The following is a 15,905-nucleotide window of genomic DNA, read 5'->3' as shown; positions in this document are numbered from 1 at the left end:
TAGGTGCAGTACCCAGGCATGTTTTGGAAAGGTTAGGCTTACCCTTCTCAAGGGTCACTGAATAGATATTGCCTCCTGGTATTCCTGCAGTTTTTTTTTTTTTAGGAATCACTAATGAGCCATAAAAAAAAACAGCTACAGCCAGGTTTGAACCAGTATGAACAGCACTAATAGGTATTTGCATTAGTTTACATTTTATTTATGTAAATAGGAAGATAATGAGCCTGAGCGGTCACCAAGCACTTGAAAGATAATGAGGCTCCAGTAACTGTCTACCTGGCAAGGCAGCCTTCTACTGCAAAGTCATAATAGTTTACCATATATGAACTATAACTAAGCCTTAAATAATATGTGCCACATTAGGGAATTTCTCATTTCACCCTGTTTTGCTTTAACTTGCATTATGCCACACAGATTAGTTACCCCTTAACATTCTTTAGACAACATCTTTCATCATACAGACTTGAGTATTAAGCACAAAAAAGAGGATTTCCCTCATGCACACATAAGCTGTTTCATTGGGTATTGGTAGATGTGCTTTATTCTAGATTGTGAATACTCTTCTATTTTATTAATCACTAAATATGGTTACTCAGTTTATGTAATGTAAAACTGTTCTCTTTAAAGAAAGAAAAAATGACTTCAATTTGAATTCCCACTCTTCTCCAACCCTAATAGTACGATCAAGTGAGTAATATATTGCATGTAAGTGCCCCTTAGTAAAATGACACTTGCACACCCCAGAGCCTAAAATTTATCTCAGTTGACTACAGAAAGTGTGGGTAATTGCATCTAGCTTGGAACTGGCCCAGTTTCTGCAGGCCCTTTTGACAAGCACCTATCCATTACTTACCATTCAAAGTTCGATCCATGGAAGTCTGCAAAGGCTTATCTCTGATCTTAACAATGTAGTCCCGCAACTACAGTGCTGTAGTCTCACAACTGGACAAAAATTATTACTTGAATTCTTTGAATCAAAAAGTCATGCAGCTCGGTACCAAAGATGAATATAATTGATTGACTAGCATATAATAGTTGGTTGGCTTTAAAAGCTAGGCTGGGTTAGTTCAGTGTAGCTCACTCTTTCTCCTTTCAGCAATGTCAAGAAGTGCTTTCTGCGAGGTTCCCAGTGGCCTTCCATCCCAATACTCATCTGGTCCGCAGCTGCTTAACTGGAGGGCTAAAAGAAGGCTAGAATGCTTGAGAAATGAAACTTAAGATTTGGATTCAGTCTGCACAGCATTTTAATTGCAGGCTGGGCCATGAAGAATTGCAAACCAGGAGTATTTCATATGCTGTGACTTGCTTGTGCAGAAAGCGCTTCCGTTTAGAAACAGCATGTGGAAAATGTATGTAGATTGCAACATGGGGTGACTGCACATGTGTCTTTTGCAGAGTTATTGTACATGGGAAAATTGTAATTGGTCTTAGTCTGTGACACCTTTGTTGTTGTTTAGTCGTTTAGTCGTGTCCGACTCTTCGTGACCGCATGGACCAGAGCACACCAGGCACTCCTGTACTCCACTGCCTCCCGCAGTTTGGTCAAACTCATGCTGGTAGCTTCGAGAACACTGTCCACCCATCTCGTCCTCTGTCATCCCCTTCTCCTTGTGCCCTCCATCTTTCCCAACATCAGGGTCTTTTCCAGGGAGTCTTCTCTTCTCATGAGGTGGCCAAAGTATTGGAGTCTCAGCTTCAGGATCTGTCCTTCCAGGGAGCACTCAGGGCTGATTTCCTTAAGAATGGATAGGGTCTTGAAATAGGGAGTCTGATAAGCAGACTCCAGTGCCTTGTTCTGCCATCAGAAGGCAAAGCTATTAGCCAGCTATCCATTTACACCTGGGCATCACCAGTGCAGTTGGCCAGGTGACAGTGCTTCTACAGAGAGCGTTTGCCCAGAGGAAATCTACCTCATAGACTCTGTTTTGGCTCCTTTAAGCATGAAAGCAAACTGCTATCAGAACGTTCAAGACTCCTTGCCAGCTCTTCAGTGTTAACAGCTTACCCACTCTTCATACTCAGTACTTGCTGCATTCCGCTACCCTCAATCTGTCTCTCCAGTAACGATCCACTCTTGGACCATCAGGTAACACATAGCTCCTTGCTGTATTTGTATGTAGCAAAATATGTGTGCTTGTTATGCATGGGGAATCTGCTGACATAGTACTAGAAAGCTGTACTAGAAAGCGCTTTCCATTTAGAAAATGTGCAATGTTTTTGAAGGCTGTAGCAAGGTGAAAATCTACGATTGTGACACCCGGTAGTAAAGTATCACCTCTTCTACAGGTATTCCTGGCTAAAAGTGAGTACAGGTTTTGCGGGGAAGGGAGTAACCTTGTGGTCATTTTGCTCAAGTTTGCCTGTTGTGCGTGGGAGATTTGCAGTCCTCATGGCGGTTTTAACCCTCTGAAAGTGAGCCTCACTTTTCACAACAGCCAGTTTCCTACTTGTCTACTATGTGTGTCCCAGTAGATACCTGTTACCTAGATAGAGGGCACATGCTGGACACACATGAGACCTGATTGGCCATGGCATGAGTCCCTCCCATGTTTTTCAGGTATGGTTCCACTTCTTTAATGTTACAAGATTTTGCAGGATTGCATTCTTGGCCATGTCGGGTGAATTGGCCTTACCACTTTTAATGAAATACTTTATTAGCCTGGCACTTTGGAAGGGCTGCAAATGGGCAAATATGATACTATACCTACTTCTTTTATAAGGATATTTTTCCAAATTGCATTTCAGTGGCTTCTGCCAAGAATTTCGGTGTGCAAGCTTATGGCTGCGAGACTTTGAAACTCATTCTGTGCCAAAAGAAAGCCACTCCTGAAAGCTCTTCATGCTCCTAGAGCAAGATGAGACTTACCCAAGCCAGGATTTTGAGGTTGAAAAAGATGAGTGCTCATTGCCAGTTCAGTTACACCAGGGGGAGAAAGCAGAGAGCACACTTGCATGTCAGGGCTTGCGATTTATTGCCTCAGAAAAGTACCTGATAGAAGAAAGAGCTGAAATAGAGAGAGAAGGAAGCAGAATAACTTCGTATATCAGTAACTTGATCTTCAGTAAAAGAAGAAGAAACAAGCCAGGTCCAGAGGCAAAGGAACAAATTATCTGAATTTTCTACAGTGTCTCAGGATGCAGCTTTAAGAAGGAATCAAAACCTTGGCAGGAAGATCATCCAGCAAGCGCTACTGAAACTGTGTGTGTGTCTCCATCATTTTTATTTTTCCACAGAAAACAGGATTCAAGGGTTCCGTGTTGTTAACCGTTCAACAATGGCCTTTTTTTCTGAGAAGCACAAGTTGATTTTTATAAAGAAAAGAAAAGAAGAAGTCTTGTCTCAAGAAAACATTGGCTGTTTGGCAAGGAGCACCTGGGTCATGTGCAACCTCGCTCTGAGAACCCCAAGAGCTGCCTGCAGACAAGCAGCCTCTTGAATCAGATTTCATGGAAAATTAAGGGCATGAAGCGACCTGTCAGAATAATTAAAGTCTGACCCAGGGCCAGACAGCTTCAAACAGATGTTGGGCTTCAGCAGGAGAATATTTCTTTGTTTTACACTGCATTTTCCCATACGGAAAAGAACATCTGTTTGGATGATTTTTGCACAGCCCCTCTGCTCTCTTGGGTCTGGATTCTCCACCAGCTAAAGGGGTGCAACGGGCAAAATAGCCCCACAGCCCTGCTTTGTGCTAAGGAGCACATTGTCTGCTTCCGGAGCGGCTGGAGTAGGAAGCATAGCATGAAGTCACTTAGTTGTTAAGTTTCTCTAGTCTCACACCCTCAGAAAAGCTGCTTGGCCCACAGAGTCCTGGCATTCTTCCTCTCTTTGCTCCTCGCACTTAGAGCAGCCTGATGCTCCACCTTTGGACTGGTATTCTTCCTTCAGAAGAGGAAGTGGAAGAAAACAAATTTCCAGTCTACCAGGTACAAATGTCTTTGGGTGCGTGTCCACGTATCAGATTTCCATCCAGTGCATCAGTAATAAAACATCTTTTAATTGCCCCAGTTAATTTAAGAAGATAGTCAGGCTCGTGTTTGTCACTCCAAAATATCTGGAGGACAGCAGATTGGGGGAAGCTGTTCTAGGCACTCCCTTGCCTTTAAGCTGATCACCACAGTGGCATAGTATGGTTGCCATTTTTTTCAACCAGGCAGCCCAAACAAGTCTGTCTTACTATTTAGTAAGCTGGAAACCTAAGAGATGAATACTGGCAGGCTGGTTATTTTTCAAAAGCTCAGAACCAGCATCTCAAATCTTAGCAGTACTGCACTTTTCTCATCATGTTAATTCTATGAATCCTGGCTTTTTCCTGATGATGCTGTCCACAGGTCTCATTGGAAAGAGCATCCGTAGAGTTTAACTGCAACCTAACTGGTTACCATTTGGTGACAAGTTCTGGAGACTTTTGTCATACCCCATCCCAAGCAGGGAGCGTCCTGTCCCACCCCCCAAATGAAGACAAATTAAGATCTACCTAGATCCTTTGCTATTTCTCTGCAGCTTCTGACATCCCAGTTGTTGCTGAATAACAAGATTTCATTCATGACTGGCTTTGCAGCTTGGGCACTGCCCCTATGAGAGTAGTCCTTCAGGCACTTTCCCTATGTTTCTGAACTGAATAGAATTCAATTCTCAGGTGAGTTGCGAGGAAACACAACACTTCATTGTTTTCATAGAGGACGAAAAAAACCAGCCAGAGCTCTGATGTCACAGCTCAGGAAGTGAATTACTAGCCAGATCCAACACACAGTAAGGAGCCTGTCTCAACAGCAGCAACCAAGAGAGAGAGAGGCCTGCGGGCCCCAGAAAACTAGTAGCAGCTGTAGCAGCCGCACATAAAATGTTCTCTTGCAAAGCCTCCTCCAAGAAGCGTCTGCTAATCTCCAACAAGGGTTTTCTAAAGCTCATACCATTTGTGTGTTTTGATGATAACAGTCCTGTGTTCTTGCTTTTGGAATGATTGTTCTCATTAGCTGGTATTATTTATCTGACACCTATTGCTTTTAGTATTCCTGCATTCTGCTTGTGTGTAGAACAGCCTTCGTCAGATGTTTCGGACTACGACTCCCATTAGTCCCAGCCAGGGTTGGCTTGGGCTGTTTGGAGTTGTAGTCCAAGTCATCAGGAGGGCACCTGATTGGTGAAAGCTGGTGCAGAACCTCAGGATGTGTCTGTATGTGCACTAGGAACTGTCTGTGTGTGATATCTCCATGAAAGCAAATTAGGCAGGTTATGTGGCATTGAAGAGGCATCCCGGATGAAGCTGTAGGATACGCTTCCTGGTGATCCACTTAGGAATCTGCCTTATATTGAGTCAGACCATTGGGACATCTAGCTTTGTATCGTCTACACTTGACTGCCATCAGCTCTCCAGGTTTTCAGGTAAGGGACTGATGGGGATTGAGCCTGGGACTTTCTCTACAGACCTATGGCTCTTCTTCAGCATTTAATGGCATTGATGGGGAAAAAGACAGCACACAATTGTTTTAGACTTGTAACGTTTGTGAAACTGGCCCTGAAATTTAGGCTGGCTCTTTGAATATGTTTACCATAGGCATCGTTGTCTCTTGGCATCATAGGTTGTGTCTTGTTGGCTCTCTAACAGCACAGTCCTGTGTGCACGGGAATTCATAAGCATGTCCCATTGACTTCAGTGGGATCTACTCATTAGTAAAAGTGCACAGGATTGCTGCCTAAAGCTCCCAGAAGTTTGCTATTCTCTTAGGCATGCTAAAACATCAAGAGCAGATTAACAACATTAGTCCTCCCAACAGGGAACCTGATTGTGCTATTTATAGCATTTGAGAAGTGTGAACTACCAACCCAGTGTTTGTGAACTTGTTCATGCAGGGGATGGGGTGGATAAAAAGAAAAAGAGTGTACCCCTCTGCATACAGAAGGTGCTTCCTGGTTGTGGAAGGGCTGTTTGTACACCTTGCACTACATAAGAATTGCTTGAAGAAGAAGTGAAACTACATTCTAGGATGTGCCTTTGATAGTACAGATTCTTGCCTGTCAAATGCTTGCACAAGTGGATGTGTAAGAAATACCATTACAACATTGAGTACCGGTATATGCTTGTGAAAATTCTTCTTCAGGCGTTTGCAGCACATTTCTGGGGCTGCGTCCTTTCTGAAAACTCTTCTTTAGATGCATCCCATTGGCTCAGTTCAGTTGTAACCATCCTGGTCTGAAATGTCATGGTTAAGTCAGCCCAGGAACGACCCTGTTAGTTTCTTAAGCCACTGTTTCCCATGAACCAGGAAACTGGTTTAAGGGCTCCCTCAAAACCAGGGCATGGCTTTCCAGAATTCCCTATGAAGAGGGCTTGATTGTTAAACCGCTCTGGGAATTGTAGCTCTGGGAGGGGAATAGAGATCAACGATCAACACCCTTAACAAACTACAGCTCCCAGAATTGTTGGGGGGGGGGGAGAGCCAAGACTGTTTAAAGTGACATCACAGTGCTTTCAATGTATGCTGTGAATGTGACCTTTGTTTGACAATTGGGAGAGTACAAGATTGTCCCTATTTTCACCTGTGAAATGTGGGCATAACTATTTGCTCTTCCTGCTCTCTATCCGACACCCCCCCCCGAAATAATCCTCTAAAAGCACTGGTCAGTTATGCGGGTTATGGCAGGTAATGTCTGCATCCTGCTGTTGGTACCGCCAGTGCCTGTCTGCTTCTTGTTGGTATCTTTGTGGTTTGCCTGTCTCTGGTAGCCCCAAGCGGCATCAGTGCTGGCAAGAGCAGAGGCAAGGGCTGGAGCATTAGGCAGCACAGCAATTTGGAGGAACAGTCTGCTGGAGCTGGGGGGTGGGGAATAACAAGAAACTGAAATGGTAAATCTCTAGCTTACCTCCAGCAGCTGTGCAGACATAACAGAAGAGGTAGTTCTCAAGTTACTTCCCTCTCCTAGAAACCCAATGGACTTCCCTTGGGAGTTTAATAGTCTTCGTCTGGGCTGTCAAAAGGCACACAGGCCTGCGTGGCAGTTTATTGCTCTTCTCTTCCACCCTCTCCAAGCCTTTGTTTGCGGGGGGGGGGAGTTGTTTTGTTTCCCTCCCTACCCCCCTTTCCCCTGCCATAATGAGCTTGTGTAGGCAGGTCCTAAAACTATTATTGTACCTCTTTGGGGATCTACTGGACATCTCATTAAGCAGCTGAGGGTAGGTGAAGCACTTTTTCAAGAGCTTGTTATCGGCCCTCTTGAGTGTGGGTAGCATCTGTGGTTCGTGCTCCTAGCTTTGTGCATCTTTCTTTTGGAACAGAGGTTTGCTTCTGCCACTTTTGCTTGCATAACTAATTGTGGTCAGTGCCGGAGATGCGCCCACCCACCTCCTAAGTCTCTCTTCAAATCAAACTCTTTCTCTCTCCCCCCCCCCTCCACTAACTGAGGTGCTTAATGAGGTCCCAGGGGGACCCTGCAGAGAGAGAACTAATTAGGGACTTGGATGCAAAACCATCGAACGGCACAAGACGAAACGAGGGCTTCCTTGAACCCACCTTTTGTGACAGACCATGGGGGAGGAATGCCAGATGTCCTCCTTCCTCGTTCTGCACGTTGGGGTGAGGCTGAAGCCTCCCCCCAGCCTCCGCTGGCCTGCCCAAGCAGCTGGTGCAGAGGCAGAGGCGACGCTTAATACATTTTAATTAGCATCATTAAACTCTTTCAATTTGCTAATTGTTTCTCCTTTTGATCTTCTCTTCTGACCAAATTAACCCTCCAGGGAAGGAAAGGGATGATATGTGTGTGCTTTAGAACCGCTTCCAGCCAGGTGAAGACTTCATTATCCATTGTGATGGAGACTCCTATGGGCAAAGCTGGCTGCCAGGATGGGGTGGGGTGGGGAATTGACCATGGCGGAGGATGCAATCCGAGAGGTAGACCACAAGATTCTTTGCACTGTTGCAGGGACACTGGGGCACACCTCAGATTGGACATGGTAGCCACTGGAGGCAACAAAACGAATATGCTGTGCTTGTATGATGCTGCAGAATAGATTTTTCCTCCTTGATAGGTCTAGCTAAGATGACTTAATGTTACTTGCATCTAGCTTGGTTGGTTAGAGCACCGTGATGATAACGCCAAGGTTGCAGGTTCAAACCCTGTATGGGGCAGCTGCATATTCTTGAATTGCAGGCGGTTGCACTACATCAGCATTTCCCAAACTTTTTAATGTCTAATGTTTTACAATTTTTTAGATGTTGTAAGCCGCCCAGAGTGGCTGGGGAAACCCAGCCAGATGGATGGTGTATTATTGTTATTATCATTAATATTATTATTAACAGGAATGGAGGTATATTTAACTAGTGCAACATTCACATGGGACTGCATCTCTCTCCTAGCCTTTAAAAAAGTCATTTAAACTAGTTCATGAACTTCCTGCCGTAGTGGCCTCCCAGCGTAGTTTGATACTGGAATGCCTGTATGAATGGGTTCCGCAGGAGGAACCAATTAATTCAGCTTCCCTGGGCAGAAATTTATAGCTTAAAGAGCTTCCAATTGTAGTCACATGGCTGCCAGGGCAGCAGGAGGAGAGGAATCTGCAAGAGGATATAGGACGGCTTCCTTGTATTCAGTGTAGTTATGGAGAAAAGCAAGAGGAAGCCAGGACAAATCAGTTCTATATAAGGAATGCATGCAGCCCTGCAGTTTGGTGCCGAAATTAGTTATGAGAGTTGGTTCAGCACATGCTAGTTAAACATGGGGGGGGGGTCATGTGAATCAGTGCTATTTTTCTAGAAAAAGAGGTGCTGGAACTCGCCACAAATGCCTCCCTTGTTCTCTTGTGATGGCAATGGCGCCCACCTGAGAGGTGCTAGAACTGGGTGTCAGTGAGTTCCGGCTCCCAAAAAGCTCTGATGTGAATCCATCCACTAAAGCATTCATATTTGTTGGGCAGGTGTCAAATTGCCATGCTTCCTTGACTTCTTTTCCTCCCCTGGGACACTCAAGGCCATCATCCAATTATTGAGATCCTGTTCTTTTTTCCAGTCTGCAGAAACATATATGTTCACGTACACACACACACACACACACACACACACAGCAGCCGCCAACATTCTGCAAACCCTTCCACCCCTGGCAGAAGCACCAAAGGGTCAGCTTGCTGCTTAAAAATAGCGGAGGTCATATCCTTTACGTATATGTGAGTTTTGTACATGCATATGTGAGTTTTGTAGAATAAACTACTGTACTAAATTCATTGTTTGTTTCAATTAATTTGCACAAGGGTGTGTATGTGTGTGTGTATATATTTTCATATTCCTAGTGAAATTGAGTCTAGCACTATAACATCATTCCATAACTTTTTCTCTTTTTTTACAAATTAGTTTTTTAACCATTTCTGGTTGCTACCATTAACCATGTTTCTAAAATGTTGGTGACTGGCAAGTATTTATATCTTTTTAAAAAATAAAATAAAATAGCACTTTGGGATTGTACTGCTCCAGCGCCCACCCACAGCATCTATGCCATGCCCACTGGTGTGGACAGAATATTGTGGGGTAATGCTACATACAGTTTGGAAGCTAACTGCCACAGAGTTCCACATGTGTTAAGACCTATCGTTCCTGCTGGGAAACAGATTGTGCCTGCTGTTGCATTGTTAGTCTTTATTTTATGATGGCCTAGAGAGAGAAAAAGAAAGTTGTCGGCAACTAAATCTCTGTCTCTCTACACACTCTGATTTTAAAACACCTTCAAAGCAGCTTCTTTCCCTCAAAGAATGCTGGGCACTATAGTTAGTTAAGAATCATAATTCTGTGGGTGCTAACCTACAGTGCCCATAACTCTTCTAGGGAAAGAAGGTGCTTTCAAAGATGCTGTTTTAAAGATGTCGTGAGTGCACAGCCTGGTTTTTGTGTTGGTTAGACCTTAAATTGTTTCCTGGGAAGGCAACTTCGCTGTAGCATTTGTGTGAGCATTGCGGTGCTAGCAGAGATAAAAATGAGCTTGTGTGTTTATTTTTCTGACTGCTCAGAACAATTTACCGTACTTTTCTGTGTATAAGACTAGGTTTTCCTTTTTTTTTAACTAAAAAATTATGTTAAAAAAGGGGGTAGTCTTATACATGGGGGCAATCTCCCCCCATTTTCTTAATTTTGAGTCCCCCAATATAGGGGGTGTCTTATACATGGGGGCGTCTTATAGACGCAAAAATACGGTACATAAGCAGCGCATAGGGGTGTGTATTTCTTCTCTAGCCTCCTCACTGCTAAGTGGCTTCTCAGTGTTACAAAAAAGTTATAATCTTATTCATGCTAAGAGTTAGCATACGCAGAGCTAAATTATTGTATAAATCTTAAGGATACGATACATAAATTCCTGTATAAATGCCCAAATGAAGAGAAGCTGAGGAGCAAGGGGATTCCGAGGATTTCTGAAACATTTACTTAGAGCCATGGGTGCCCCAGGGATTTTCAGGGGGTTTTTTTGAAGGCATCCCACCCACCCTGACCACTGATTTACAAAGCAGACCTTGCAAAAAGTTGCTGCTCCTAAGTTCACAACATGATGATGATGATGCCTGGGACCCTTCTAGGAAAGAGCAGCTGCCCAGGTGTTGTTGTTTTTTTAACTTTTGCTCTCTCTCAACACTTTTGTGGGGAATGCTTTTTGGCCATTTTTTCAGGCACAGGAATGTACTTGGTTTTCAATACCTTAAAAATGTTAAATACGTTGTTTTTGAATTTTTATCCTTTGCATTTGTGTGTTTATCAGTCATGCATGCTTTAGTTGAGATTCCTGCATAGGGGGGTGGGGGTGGTTTTGGACTAGATGGTTATGTTTTTCTATTCTTTGTGAGCTTCCTTGAGGGGCTCTTTTGGCTGAAAGGCAGCATTTAAATAAATGATAAGATCTTAAGAAGATAGGATATAAGATAATGGATTGTTAATCCTGTCTCCGCCTAGGCTCTTGACAATTGCCTATACAGTCATACCTCGGGTTACAGACTTCAGGTTGCGTTTTTTGGGGTTGTGGACTGCCGAAACCCGGAAATGAGTTACTTCTGGGTTTTGGCGGTTGCGCATGCGCAGAAGCGCTAAATCGCTCTTTGCGCATGCGCAGAAGCAACATGTGCATGCGCAGACGCGCTGCTGCGGGTTGCGGACGCTGCAGGTTGCGGACGTGCATCCTGCACGGAGCACGTTCGCAACCAGAGCGTCCACTGTACTGACATTGCCAAGATTATGGCTCAGCCACACAAGCATCAATGTCTCATATCATTTAATGTAATATCAGTCATGCTGCCTGAGCTTACATGTATGTATACTCTGAAACAGCTCCTTCATCGTTCACCTATTCCCGGTAAAGTCTGCATGGGATTACAATCATGCAATGAAATTCTATGTTTATGCAGAAGTTAAGGGTTCAGGGGGGCTTACTTCCTGGTAAGTGTGCACAGGATTCAAGCATTAATAGTTTGTGATGTGTCTCTCTTCCTGGTGCTGGTGGACCCAAGAAAAACAACAACTGATTCTTGGTAGTTCAGCATAAACCTCTAGGTGAGTCATTCAGTGTCCTAGATTGTGGCTTACAACATCATCATGCACGGTAGCCGAACAAATTGAAACTCAGCAGCGCCAAATTAGCTTCCTCTGGCTAACCAATTTCTTTTCTACAGTATAAACTCACCTGCTCTGGCTCAGTTTTCTCTATGTGGGAGCATATTCAGCAGTGTTTGCATGGAGGGAACTATTCCAAGCTCTTCATCTTTTCTGGATGAGTTCATTAGGCACAGCTGCAAAATATAATGCTAATTCTCTACATTTTATTTCCAGATGAAAAAACGGTCTCCCTTGCATACACAAAAGAAACGTGCTGATCGTAAAGGAAAAGCTGGCTTCGAAAGGAGTGTTCCCATAGCCCATAACCACGTTCACGGAAATGAATATTTTGGGTAACCGGTTGCGGCAAACCCATTTAAAAAGTGTGGCGAAACCAAAGACAAGGCCATTTAGGTATCATTTGTAGGGCTCTTGGAGCTGTCCCATCCAGGCTGCTGCTCTGTGCAGAAAAATCTTGGCAAAGGTTTCGGTTTGGGGGAAATCAGGATTCGCATAGCAGGCTTAAAAATCCTTGGCTGTTCAGAGACTTAGCAGAGACCGTGACATTTCACAAAACCACAAAGTCATGAGTGAAATCCTAGCAGTCTCCTGTGGCTCAAATAAGATGCGGTGGTGATTCTCTCCCTCCCTCCCTCCCTCCCTTTCCCCCTCTCCCCAACTCATGTGGGTATGTCCTCCAAAGTATGGGAAGAGCTCCAGACATTCATTTCTAAAGATTAAAAATGCCAAGGCTCCAATTCTGGCCAGTGCCTTTAAATCAAGCGAGGGCAACCCGCAATCCAAAGGAGTAACATTCAGCCTAATTTCATGTGTGTATCATGTATGAGTGAGGTGGGGGTGGCAGAAAGAGAAAGGAAAGGCAGCATGCTAACTTTTGGCTCTGCCAGCTGCTGACTTTGGCCATGAGCTCCAATGGTGTACATCTTGCCAACATATTACCCGCAAGGAAACTGGGCCCTCAATGGAAAAAAAATGGTTCTGCATTCCTGTTACAAATGTTCTGCGGCAGCAAGAAAAGCTACGTACCCCAGTCATGGTGACAGCTTCTTTTTTTCTCCCCCTTTCACTCAGAAAATAAAACTTTTCCAATTTAATAGAATATCTCTGTGATTCCACAGGTGAAGGTGACCCAGTGGTGTAGCGTGGGTTGTCAGCACCCGGGGCAAGGCAAGTAATTTGCGCCCCCTAACCCGTGGATTTGCGCCCCCTAACCCATGGATTTGCCCTAACCCCAGATGTTGAGCCCGGTGCGGCCCGCCCCCCTGCACCCCCACGCTACGCCACTGAGGTGACCCTACCTGTTACTAGGTTATGGCCTATATTAAACATCTCAACCGTTTTCTAGGTTGCGTTTGAGCCATTTCCTTCATTACGGTCCAACTCTGCTCTCTAGAATCCACTCATAAGCCTACCCTATCCGAAAGGCATTGCCTTCATGCTGAATTTGTGTGTGTGTCCTGACATTAAATTGTAGCTTGAGTGTGGAGTAATCATGATCCAAAGTAAATTGGGGGGGGGGATATTTAAACTTCTCATCACAAACTGTGGTCCCAATGCAGATCACCCCGATTCCAACATTTGGGGCTCACTAGACTACACATTGTTAGACATTTTGCAACAGACTTGCTATTCTCTTTCCATCTTAAAGCCATGATGTGGTGCTGCTAAAATGTCCACGTCTGGAAGCACCCCAAAGTTTGGGCCATAATTTTATGTGTTGAATTGGCCTTAATCCATGAAGAAAGGGCAAAAATATGTGTGTGTGAATCATATAAACATGCTTTTATTATTATGACACACTACACCAGCTGTAATAATTGTTAAATTGAGACAAAGTATAAATATGCCCACATTTATATTGATTATTTGTAATTAAGATAGTATATGAGAGGATTAACAACATCTGGAGGGTTATGGTCTCCCCACCCATTCCCATCATTATTCACTCAAACAAAGGCTCAGGAGACTACATTGTTTCATCTTAGTACAATGATGCTAGTATTTAATGACTCTCCGTCTAGTTATTTTCCCTTCTCTATTTTCCGCCTTAGAATAAAACCGCGAGCCTTTACTATAACCAAAGAAGGGTAAATGCCCGATCCAAATGAGTTTGCAATTATTATTTTTGAATCCACTTTTAAAAACCATGTAATGTGAATTGTCTCTCTTCTTTCTAAGTTGATATCTTGTGTTAATGCCCCCGCCCCCCCCGGAATAGCATAGAATTGGGGGGAGGGGGCACCAGGACAAACTTCTCAAAGATCTGACAACTCTCTCTCAAAAAAAGAACCCCGCCAGTTTATGGTAAAATCTAAGCTTTTCACTCATTCCCTGATTTTTAAGAACTCAGGAAGCATATAGGCCACAAGATGGCGCTCCATTACCATTGTCAGAGTAATTTTTTAGACCTTCTAACAAGCTTTGATGTACATATAGCAGATGTGTATGTGCTTTAAATCTGGTACCTTCCCCGATGACTGCAGTGGACTCCAGTTGGCAAAAGCTTACACCAACAGAAACCTGTTAAGTCTTAAAAGGTCTTCTTCACATGCGTTGCTGTAAGAGATTATCAGCACATTTACCCCTTTGGAAGAGCTTCTCTAAGCCCCTTGATCCATAGTAAAGGTAAAGGGACCTCTGACCATAAGTCCAGTCGTGACCGACTCTGGGGTTGCGGCACTCATCTCGCTTTATTGGCCGAGGGAGCCGGTAAACAGCTTCTGGGTCATGTGGCCAGCATGTCTAAGCCGCTTCTGGCGAACTAGCGCAGCGCACGGAAACGCTGTTCACCTTCCCACCAGAGTGGTACCTATTTATCTACTTGCACTTTGATGTGCTTTTGAGCTGCTAGGTTGGCAGGAGCAGGGACCGAGCAATGGGAGCTCACCCCGTCGCGGGGATTCGAACCGCTGACCTTCTGATTGGCAAGTCCTAGGCTCTGTGGTTTAACCCACAGCACCACCCGCGTCCCCTTTGATCCATAGTACTGTACAGTTAACTGCTCCTTTCAACACTGAGGATGCTAAAAAGCACACACTGCGATTTAGCCCATTCAGGGGCAGCCAACGTGGTGCCCTCCATTATGTTGCGAACGAGAACTTCCGTCACCCATGACCATTGGCCACGCTTGTCGCTTCCACTTTGTCCAGGTATCCAACTTCGTCTAAAAAAAATTGCTTCCATTCATCTTTTCAGTAGGAACCTATTCAATGGTGTTAGTATACCTTTTGGTTCTCGGAAGAGAACTACCTATTTCATTTGGAGCAAAATTTCCAATAGCTCAGACAGGAATTCGTAGTTACATCATCAGGATTGTCCCTCACTATATCATATTCCAAGGGGGGTTGAGTTTGCAGCACTGCATCTATACACTTAAAAGATCCTCTGGTAGCTCTCTTCTTAGCTATCAATTTTGGAGAAACAGCTTGTGGGCAAAAGGTTTGATTGGCCATTGGCCATGCTAGCTTGGGGTTGATGGAAGTACATCACACTGGGCTAGCCTTTTAACAAATTTCCACGCTGCGATCTTTTTTGATCGACATCCGTCGTCCCTCTCTAAGTGGAGGCAAAGGAAAAAGCACTGTTGCCACAAAAAAGCGCTGCAGCCATTCAGACCATATAAGAGAGCAAATGTCGGGGGGGGGGGAGAGGGTGCTCATCAGACAAGAAGCCATCGCTTGTGTTCTTTAAATGACAGCATGCCCTGAAAATTTTTGCGGATTATCATGGTACATGGTCATGCATTGCAAGCAGCCCATTTTAATTTCCTGAAACCAAATCCATTGCAAGTTGTAGAAGCTGAGTCCGCTCCATTCTCCGCATCCTCTCACTTCGCTTGCCCTAGGCCATGGGTAGGCAACCTAAGGCCCGGGGGCCGGATCTGGCCCAATCAGCTTCTAAATCCGGCCCGCGGACGGTCCAGGAATCAGCATGTTTTTACATTAGTAGAATGTGTCCTTTTATTTAAAATGCATCGCTGGGTTATTTGTGGAGCATAGGAATTCACTCATTTTTTAAAAAAAAATATCAAACTATAGTCCGGCCCCCCACAAGGTCTGAGGGACAGTGGACTGGCCCCCTGCTGAAAAAGTTTGCTGACCCCTGCCCTAGGCGCTGCTTTGGAAAAAGGCCAAGGCCAACAACTGCTGGCGAATCCCACACGCTCGCCCCCCCCCCTTTCCAATCCATTTCAAGGGCAGCTTTTGAGGGGGTTGTTGTTTTTGTTTTTAATTCAAAAAATCCGGGCTGCGTGTCACTCTACTCTTTTTTCTTTTCGTAGCTCTACTATCGGCCCGCTCCTTCGCTCCTCCTCCCAAGCGTTCGCG

The 15,905-nt window shown here is 44.5% G+C and overlaps 1 long non-coding RNA gene across 1 annotated transcript in view; it reads right to left on the bottom strand.

The window, feature by feature from the left end:
• LOC310750800 overlaps nucleotides 1-15,819 on the bottom strand; it is a 32,749-nt gene extending 16,930 nt beyond the window's left edge. Inside the window, exons 1-2 of the long non-coding RNA XR_014542287.1 lie at nucleotides 14,805-15,819; nucleotides 11,648-11,753 (exon numbers count right to left, since the gene is read on the bottom strand). This is a non-coding gene — a long non-coding RNA (uncharacterized lncRNA). The remainder of the gene's footprint in view (nucleotides 1-11,647; nucleotides 11,754-14,804) is intronic.
• Between the last annotated feature and the right edge of the window lie 86 nt (nucleotides 15,820-15,905).

This window comes from Podarcis filfolensis, assembly GCF_964270895.1.
Source record: "Podarcis filfolensis genome assembly, chromosome: 15".
Classification (NCBI taxonomy): Eukaryota; Metazoa; Chordata; class Lepidosauria; order Squamata; family Lacertidae; genus Podarcis; species Podarcis filfolensis.
The sequence above is the reverse complement of the archived record's forward strand: the minus strand, read 5'-3'. Positions and strand labels throughout refer to the sequence as shown.